Raw genomic sequence first — 9,389 nt, 5'->3', positions numbered from 1 at the left:
CCCCAGCTCTACAGCCCCTTCCCCTTATGATACAGCTGAGCACACTGATGTTTTTAATCATCAAACCACAGCTCCCAGCCATGCTTTCTAAAGGACACTTCCCAGCAGCAGCCTACTGCAAACAGGTGATTCCAATGGAGAATCCAAGATCCACATGAAGAAAAAAAAATCTACTATGCCAGGACATGGGCCTGAGAAGACTCGTGAAATAAGTAAACTTGAAAAAAAAGAGCTTACTAACCAGGGTGAGAGAGGTCTGAGCACAAAACCCTAAAACAGAAGGTCTGTTAAAACCTAAATCTACAAGATTAGCTGCTGGGGAAACTTGAGCAGGAAATAGTCCGTCAGCCTTTATGAGTCTGGAGATAGGGCAAAGGCAAGCCAAAGAAACTGGGAGATGCACTAAGCCAAAATGCAAGGGAAAAGTCATGGTCAGAGGCCATGCTGAAGAGCTGAAGACTCAAAAAGCAGGATATCCAACAACCCAAAACAGAACAGAAACCCCAGTAATTACAGCTTAACTGTACCAAAAGCTCCCCACGTTACTCTTAGCTCCCCAGAGATGTACCTATTTTAAAACATGGAACAGCTGCAACTAGGAGGAAAAAAAAAAAAAGAGAGACTAAAAATGTTTTGTTTGGTTTTGTGGTTGTTTTTTTCCTTTTTTTGTTTTGGTTTTTATAAAAAGGAATTAAGCTGCCACATTTTCATGTTATTTTATTATTAATGGCTCAAATCAAAGACTTCATACACATGAAAACCACTACAATATCGGAACACAGAATAAAATTACAGTTAGCTAATGCAACGGTACCCACACAAATTATTTCTAATTGGTTGACATAAATACAATGGAATTTGTGGTAATGCCAAATTAATGTTATAAATTGAAAACAAACAAGAAATAAAGAATATGTCACAGAAACTAGAAAAGTAAAAATTTAGGGACACACTGAGTCAGCAAGGAAAAAAATCATATATATGGCAGGGGGCAAAATGTCATTTAAGGTCACAGGTCCATGTTCAGCTGACCTAGCTCATGGGGTTCACAGTCACAGCCTCCAGCTCTAGGGCTGGTTGCCTGTGTAGAGCTTGACTTGTTTGGCAGTTGACTCATTGAAAAAAATTAGACCCCAAAGGAAGGGAATATTTGTTTTTAAAACTTGTGACTGAATTACATGTATAGATCAAAAATGGACTGAAAAACTGCAAGGCCAACCCCTGCCACAAAGGTGTAGTGGGGAATATGAGAGTGCAGGTTTGGGGTGATAGCAGAAGCCCTGGGGTAAAAGCTCAAGTCACAGGTGGTCAGTTGCAGATCACTAGAGAAGTGCAGCACTGAGAACGGGGTTTGTGTCTTAATAAATAATATGTATCTAAATTCAGAAAACATCCCATTTTGATGAAAAACACATAGGAGACAACATGGAGGTGTAGAAGAGAGTCACAATTCCTGCAAGAACAGAAAGAGGCTTGTTCCAGCACGTCTCCCTGGTTAAGGATGCTGTGCCTGACCAGCTGTGCTGCCTATCTGTAGCAGATGCTCCTTGTCCTCGGAGAGGAAAAAAAAAAGACATTGCTTTTTGATTTGCCATTCACTGCATCTCTCTGCTGCAGATTCAACCATATGTAGACACTCTACGTGTGAGCTAAGTGGCTTACCAGTCTTCTTTGGTTTGATACCACTTTGTAACACGAGAAAGGATTTTACCATTGGCTGAGCTGAAATAATGCCCTGAAGCTTCTACTAAGAGAGAACACCTCCACATGATTTCCATGGAAAGGTGATGGATTTAGTAGATAAGCTGTATGCCCATTTTCCAAGGTTGACAATGCAATAAGCAGCTATTGGGTAAAGAAGACTAGCAAAAGAGCTCCAGTTCTGTGCTCTGAAATGTGATGTGATCCTACAGTAAGTTAACTGGGTAAAGGACTGGATTCACTGTCTAATGATCTATGCCTTGGTTGTCAATACAGTATTTAAGCAAGTAGTTGCTCTGCTTCTTTTGAGCTGTTTGCTGATGGGAGCTGACATAGCTGACATACAGTGCTGATGTGTTCTAGCCATATCCCAGCCTTCCAAATTCCCACCACTCTCGCCACGTCTGCTAGGATTTGTCAGCCCCTTATCCAAAAGACTTTTGTAATTATTTGGTTGCTCAGTTGGTGAATTCGGGGGGCTGATTTTTATCAAATTTCTAGATGCCTTTTTATATTCTAGATACCAGGCTAATATTATAGCTCTTTTGTTTATGAAAGTATCTATAGTCTGTGCTGAAAAAAGCTTATATTTAGTAATACCTTCATCTGCAGAAGGACACTTTTCCACTGGCTCACAAGTAAAACTCCTAAAGCACAAATTGTCAAAACCACTCCCTGATCTTTGCAATCCATGCAGGTGACATAGATTCTCTGAAGGGCCAAAGTCAAGGCACAGACATTCTTTCACAGTCACCTGCAGTCCCCTGCTGATAGTTGTAGGTTTTGAAAACCTTTTCAGCATGGGATTGTCATTAGCAGAAAGCTGGTATTTCATTTATTGTTTGACTAAAGTTGTATCAGAAATTGAAATGCAACATGACTTGCATTTTCTCAAACACTGGATGTGTTACATTAAATATATGCCCTCTGCATTTCTTCAGACTTATGCAGCAATTCTCAGATATTGCCAGCTTTCACTGCTCCTTTGATTGCTCCCATCAGCACACGTCTGATAGTCTGGATAGTTGAGAAGCCTAAAAATGTATTTGGACATGTGAAGTGGGAGCTGATTCCTTTCTTTCCACTAAATGTCTTGAGTTTTTAAAGATAACATCTACTTGTTTGGACGAAATAGCTTTCCAGTGATAGATTTTTAGATGTAAATAATTCATTAAACAGATGAAATGCCAGAAATGAGTCTTTATAAGCACACGCTATATTTCTTGCATTTACTGAAACAATAACTCCTGTTATTGTGTACTAATAAATTTCCAAGCAGTCTTGATATCAAGATATATGTGAGACATCATGTTTCACTTTAGAACAGAGTATTGTTGCAATTTATTTAACTAAATTTATTCAAGCAGGAAGAGAATCTAGCCAGCAATCAAACTATGGATTGGGATAGTGTTCGATTCATATTCTAAGGCACATTTGATATAATTTGATACTGATTAAGTTCTTTTAAAAAGTCTCCAAACATATAAGTGCCTAAAGATAACTTAGTCATAAACTAAATAATGAACAGTATACCGTGTACAACAAAGAAAATTCATCCTATCTAGTATCAGATTTTTATGTCCCTTGGATTTTTCATACTGTGGTTCATAAATTCCTTTTAGTCTTGATTAAAAAATATGGATAATCAGGCTATCATTCAAAGTGAGAGGATTGTAAAGGGATGTTCCAGTGCCATCTAGTGGCTTTTTCGTATTAATAATAAATTTTCCCTCTCGTGTGACAATTTCCAGTTTATAATTGTAATCAGAAAATACTTCTTTTTACTGACTTACTAACTTCTTATCGTTTATATATAATGATGTTGGACACATTGCCTTTAAAATAATTCTATTGGCTTGATGTAAGGACAGACTATTCCTGTGCAAACTGGGATAAATATTATGCAGAGTGGGAATATACCAACCAAACTGTATTACATACAAGGAGGAGGAATCATACTGTGAGGCTGAGATCAATAAGCCAGTCAGGCTAAAATACATCTTTTTGGAAGGGACACAGCTTTAGTTTAAGGATTTCAAGAGGGGAGATGGATCAGACCTGTTCTGCTGACTAATTGGCACACTGATCTTTGTATAATTGATAGTTCAAATGTGTCAGCTGATGCTTCTAGCACATGTTTCTTCTTCAGCCTTTTCCTCTGAGATTAAAAAGTCTTTTAATACCTGGTATATTCTCCTTGTGCTAGTACTTCTGTGCTGCAATCAAGTTACCTTTCAGACTCTTTTTTGATAAGCTTAACAAATTGCATTCTTCCTGTCCTTCACAGTGAAGCGTTTTTCCAGTGCTCAGATAATCTTTGTAGCTTTTTTCATACACCCTCTCCATTTCTTGCACTGTTAGAAACACTGACACCTGACTTCCAAGCAATATTCTAGTGCTGGCTTCGTCAGTGCTTATATAAACATAAAATTGCCTTCTCACTCCTACACACTGGTTTCCTGAATAGATTTACAGATTCCTGTTAAGCCTTTTTACCTCAGATGTCACATTTCAAGTTTGTGTTGACTCAGTTGTTCAAGATGATTTATAAGCACTTTTCAAAGTTGCTGTTTTCCAGAACAGTGCTCCCTGCCCTGCCCCAATACTTATAACCTTGGTTATTTTCAGCTGCGCAGCTCTGCATGTGTATGCATTATAGCATTAGCTAATTGCATGGGTTCTGTTTGCCAGGCTATCCATGTTACTCGGTGTGATGGACTTGTCACCACCTTTAGCTATCCTGCTGTCAAGTCTCGGTGTCATCTGCATATTTTATCAGCTGTGAATTATGTTTATGTCCAGGTTATGCATAATACTGTAGCATCACCTTTGAGCAGTCTTCTTTGGAAGACAGAATTGTAAACAGCCTCACTGAATGATTAATCCTCTCTGGAATTATTTTTCAAAACCATCAGTTTCAGATTTCAGTCATTGATTATAGACTGTATGTGCTAGGGTGCCACTTATTTTAGATGAACAGTAGTATTTTGTGCTAGCTGAATGTCTTCTAGCAGCTAAGGCATATGATATCTATGCAGTATGATTACAACTGTTCTATCTCAAGGAGCTAAATTAGGTCTATTTTCTATAAAATCATGCTGCTTTGTATTAATTGCATTCCTATCGTTTAATTCTTTAACACTGCAATCCCATGCTCCCTCCCACTCTTCCACCTAGAGCTCAAGTCAGGTTAACTGGCCATTTAGCTAAAAGTCCTTTTCAAATACTGGGGAGCTATTCATAGCTTTCCCGCTTCTGCAATTTCCCCAGTGGTCCCACGTTAATTTCAAAAGAGGTTGGTGTATGTGAAGTGCCTCAGTCAAAGATGTTTCCTTCAAGGATTTTTAGGTGCAAATGATCCAGACATAATCATTTTTAAAAACTCATCCCTAACAGATGTCTAACTTCTCCCTTACTTAGCAATGAATTGAGTGGAATTAACACATTTCTTTCCAAGCACAAAACAGAAACAATATATTGACGCTCTTTGGCCTTTCTGCATCGAGTAGCCATAGTATTAATCTACTGGAGGGTGCATTTGAAATGTTTATTTGGGAATATTGCCCCACCCAAAAATAAAGACATAATTTTTCACTCCTCTAAAGTTCATAAAGTAAATTTATAGCCATACCTGTCCATCATGTAAACCTGACAGTGAAAGTGAAGCCACGTTATAGAACCAGCCAGTGCTGGTAGGGGGGACAAACTGCAAAACACCGTATTTGATGCTTGCTCTTAGAAGAGTTTACCCTGTCAGAAAAGGTACCTGTATAACTTGTAGTTACATACAACACTACAGCTTACAATTATTAAACTAACTGTTTTACATTCTGTTCATATCTTAACACTTTGCAGTCTTGCTAGAGTCCAGTGAATTATCTGTCAGCCCCAAATTTCACCCTCCACATCTGTACCTAAGTTTTAAACACTCAACTTTTGATGTAGGTAAAATCCCTTTGCAAAAATTGCATTGCAATTCGAGATCAGTGAAACTTCAGTTATTTGTGTGTTAAGCTTATAGGGCATTTAATCCATCCTGTCTCTTTAGATCTGACTCTTATTACCTTATTATTACCTTAATTTGAAAAGGAGAGGCCTGGAAAAAAATAATTCCTTATTGAAACTAAAATGTATTTAGCTCTTTCAGAATGGGGAACATGTTGTGATTAGTTTACTCCATAGAGAGAACTGCTATTAATAGATCTGTATTATTTCTGCATATGAAATAAGTATACATTCTTTATTTTTTTGAGCAAGGACAAATATAGGCAGTATTAGAGGAAGTTCTGTAGCACAGTAAGCTAATTACCTGTATATTTTCCTTATTGACACAGCATTAGAGTAGTGCAGGGGAGTTAATAGCAATAGTAAATATCAACTTCACAAAGTTTTTTTTAAAGGAAATGATGATAATATCCATATTGTGACTCTGAAATAATACATTAGTAGAGATAAAATGAGGATTATGGTATTAAATATAAAAAACAAACACCCAAGCCCTTTGTAAATGATCAGAATGTTTTATGTACATTATTTTATTTATAAAATCCCTATATCATTCAACAAAGTCTACCAGACCTACTTTTAGAAAAGGTTGATTCTTGACAGAACTAGAATGACTCTAAAGTAACAACTACACACTAAGAAATAGCAACATTTGCTGTTTAGTCTGTACTTTTCTTCATTAAGAGCAGCATGCCAATACCTAAGATCTTAGAGATTTACTGTGGTTTTACACATCACAGCACAAGACAATCTACTATGTTTTTCCAAATAACACTTCAAATACTAATAGGGTGCTGATAAAAACCAGCCACTGTTCATTCATATAAACCCACAGCAGGAGTGTAGGTGGGTATTGTTGTGCTAGGGGAATGATTACTATCTCGAAATTACTATGTGCACATGAGAAAAATAGGCAGATAAAGTATGGAAAGCAGCGTACTATTTACAGAGGGCTTAGAGGTAGAGAACAATTATATTCTATTTCTGGTTCTTCTGTTAATAGTTATTACTGTAGTCAATAAGTACATCAGCAAGATTAATCATTCAGAGGAATTCATTAATAATAAAGACATCATATTGTACAATGCTGTTGCATTGAAGCATGAATTGCACTAGGTGGTAGTATGAACATGCGCCTCATTAGGAAATGGTCTAGGATTAACTGTAATAGTTGTGATACTCATTATAAAATCTGCAGTGCTTTTTTCTTTAACCAGAAATACTTTACCTAGGAAAATCTACTGAATACAGTAGTAAATGTCAAAAAGCAGAGGGATTTTTTCTTTTTTTCAGATGTTAGCTTCCCCAAAAGAAATACAACACAACCTTTTCTCTTATTGAGGTCTTCTATACCATCTATACATCTATAGCTAGATACATAAGATGTATCTTAATGCTTCCTTAATCCTAACAGGGTAAATAAACAAGGAGGATACCAAAGCATGAATGGGTTGTAGTCCTTTTTTTCTAGTCCCTTAATCCATTTTTGTTCCTTCAGAAAGACTTTTCCATGCTGACTTTTCTTAATTAGCCCACTTATTTTAAGGATCTTTGCTTTTATGTTTGTTTGCTTGCCTTACATATTCACAAGAGGTTTTCTAGTCATCTTCCAGATGCTTCTGCTAACATTTTTCAAACTTGTCCATTAGAGAGAACCAGCTTTAAACTCAGAAGAGCGCACTAGATTTTGAAAACCCGTATGACCACCAAAATGGCTCCAACTTTCCTCTCCTGCGGTGGCTCAGTGTCACCACACCACTGCAGCACTTCCTGATGGGGTCCAGACACTTTACAGCAGGACCCTGCATGCTGCCGCACACACATGCAGCAGCCAGTGTTCCACTAGAACACAACGCCAGGCTAAACTCATAGGCACAGACATAATATAAAAACTATCACCTATAAATTTAGAGCATTTGTATTTATTTATTTATGGCATCTGGAAGTGAACTGGTGCCTCACAGCACAGACAGATTACATGGCATCACAGAAGAGCTGAAAATCTCATTTCAGTCAAAAGCGGGAAACACAACCACAGAGTGAAGGGGATAGGAGGACAAGAGATCCTCCTGCAGGGAGGCTACAGAGTTACTCAGAGCAGAGCTGAGTGCATCATAATGATGCTTACAGATGAAATGAAGCAGAGGAATGCTTTGCAGGTGATGTGTAGGAAGGAGGCAGGTGATGGGAGCAGACACCAAGCTCAGGTGCTAGGTCTAGGAGTGGCTTAGTAGGAGGAAGGACACTGCAGGAGAGGTGAACAAACAAATCACAGCTGACTTTATTGTCTCAGGAGTGACTGGGGCAGTACAAGGAGCATAACAAGGCTGCAAAAACAGGTAGAGAAAGAGTTATGTTAATTTGCTTCCCTTAGGTCATAAGCTGTAAAGAAAATCATTAATGAAAAAAATACCTGCAGACTATCAGTGGAAGATATTTATGAACATCAGCTGACATCCATCTCTGTGTCACACTCAGACACATAAACCATAACTCTGTCCCCTATGCCAGAAGCAGTGAAAATAAACACTCATCCAATCATTATATACTCTTAATCATTTCATCAAACAAAATACCACACATACTAAAATAAAAATAAAAAGACTACAGTGAGAAAGATCCTTCTCAAGTTTCCAGGGAAACTACCTTAACCAATAGATTAATGAAAATCCTTTTTACACAGTTGCCTCCAATTATATGTTCAATACAATTATGTAAACCAAATGATTCATCCTAATGCTTCTCGGAAAATACTCAAGCAAATATAAGAAATCAGACATATTTGAAGATCGTATTACTCTGGGTTTGATTTATTCCTGTTGAACTGAATACACATAAATAGAGCTTTTCAAACCCTTTGAGTATTCAAGTTACATAAATTGTAATTTTCTACTCAGATAGAAGATACTGGTATATGCCACTTGTATGCATACACTGGTACATGCCATGTCAGAAATCTCAAATGTTCTGATGCAGATTTCTATCTTAAACCCCAATAATAATGTGAAACAGCCATTTGTGGATATATAAATCATGGCTGTGTGAAAATATTGCTATTTACTTGCCAACATTCCTAGCTTTTATTTTATTTCTAATGCAGTGCTTCAGTAGAATGCGACCTTTGTTGAAAGGCAGTTTTGTTTTCAGTCAGGCTCTGCTTCACTACTAGAGAGGTAACTTACAGGGACTCTTTCCCTTTCCCTATCCCCTTCCCTTTCCCTTTCTCTTGCCCCTCAAGTTAACATAGAATTTCTTGTAATTTCTTCAAGGAAATAAGACATTACAATTTTATTATTCAGTCTTGAGAAGAAGGAAAGTATTACTCATCTAATTTAAGGCTTAGTTCCAACTCTCAAAAAAATTCAGCAAGCTCTAACTTTTCATATATTAGAATGCAGGTATAAACCAGAATACATTTCACAGAAGGACTGTCATAAAACAGTAAATATGAAGTGACAAAAATACCAGGCCAGTTGTCATCTCTGATTCCTTTAAAACCTTCTAAGAGGCACTGCAGCGTAGTTTTACCTACAGAATCCCATTACCTCCTGACAGCTAATGGGGTGGGCAGCAACGATGGCTGTCAACTGTCTCACACTTTGCTTAGGCAGCAATGACTGCTGTCAACTGTCTCATACTTTGCTTGATTCATCACTCTCGGTCTCTGCTTCCTTCCTCCCCCC

The sequence above is a fragment of the Cygnus atratus genome, chromosome 7 (genome assembly GCF_013377495.2).
Source record: "Cygnus atratus isolate AKBS03 ecotype Queensland, Australia chromosome 7, CAtr_DNAZoo_HiC_assembly, whole genome shotgun sequence".
NCBI classification, from domain to species: Eukaryota; Metazoa; Chordata; class Aves; order Anseriformes; family Anatidae; genus Cygnus; species Cygnus atratus.
Note: the sequence above shows the minus strand (reverse complement) of the source record.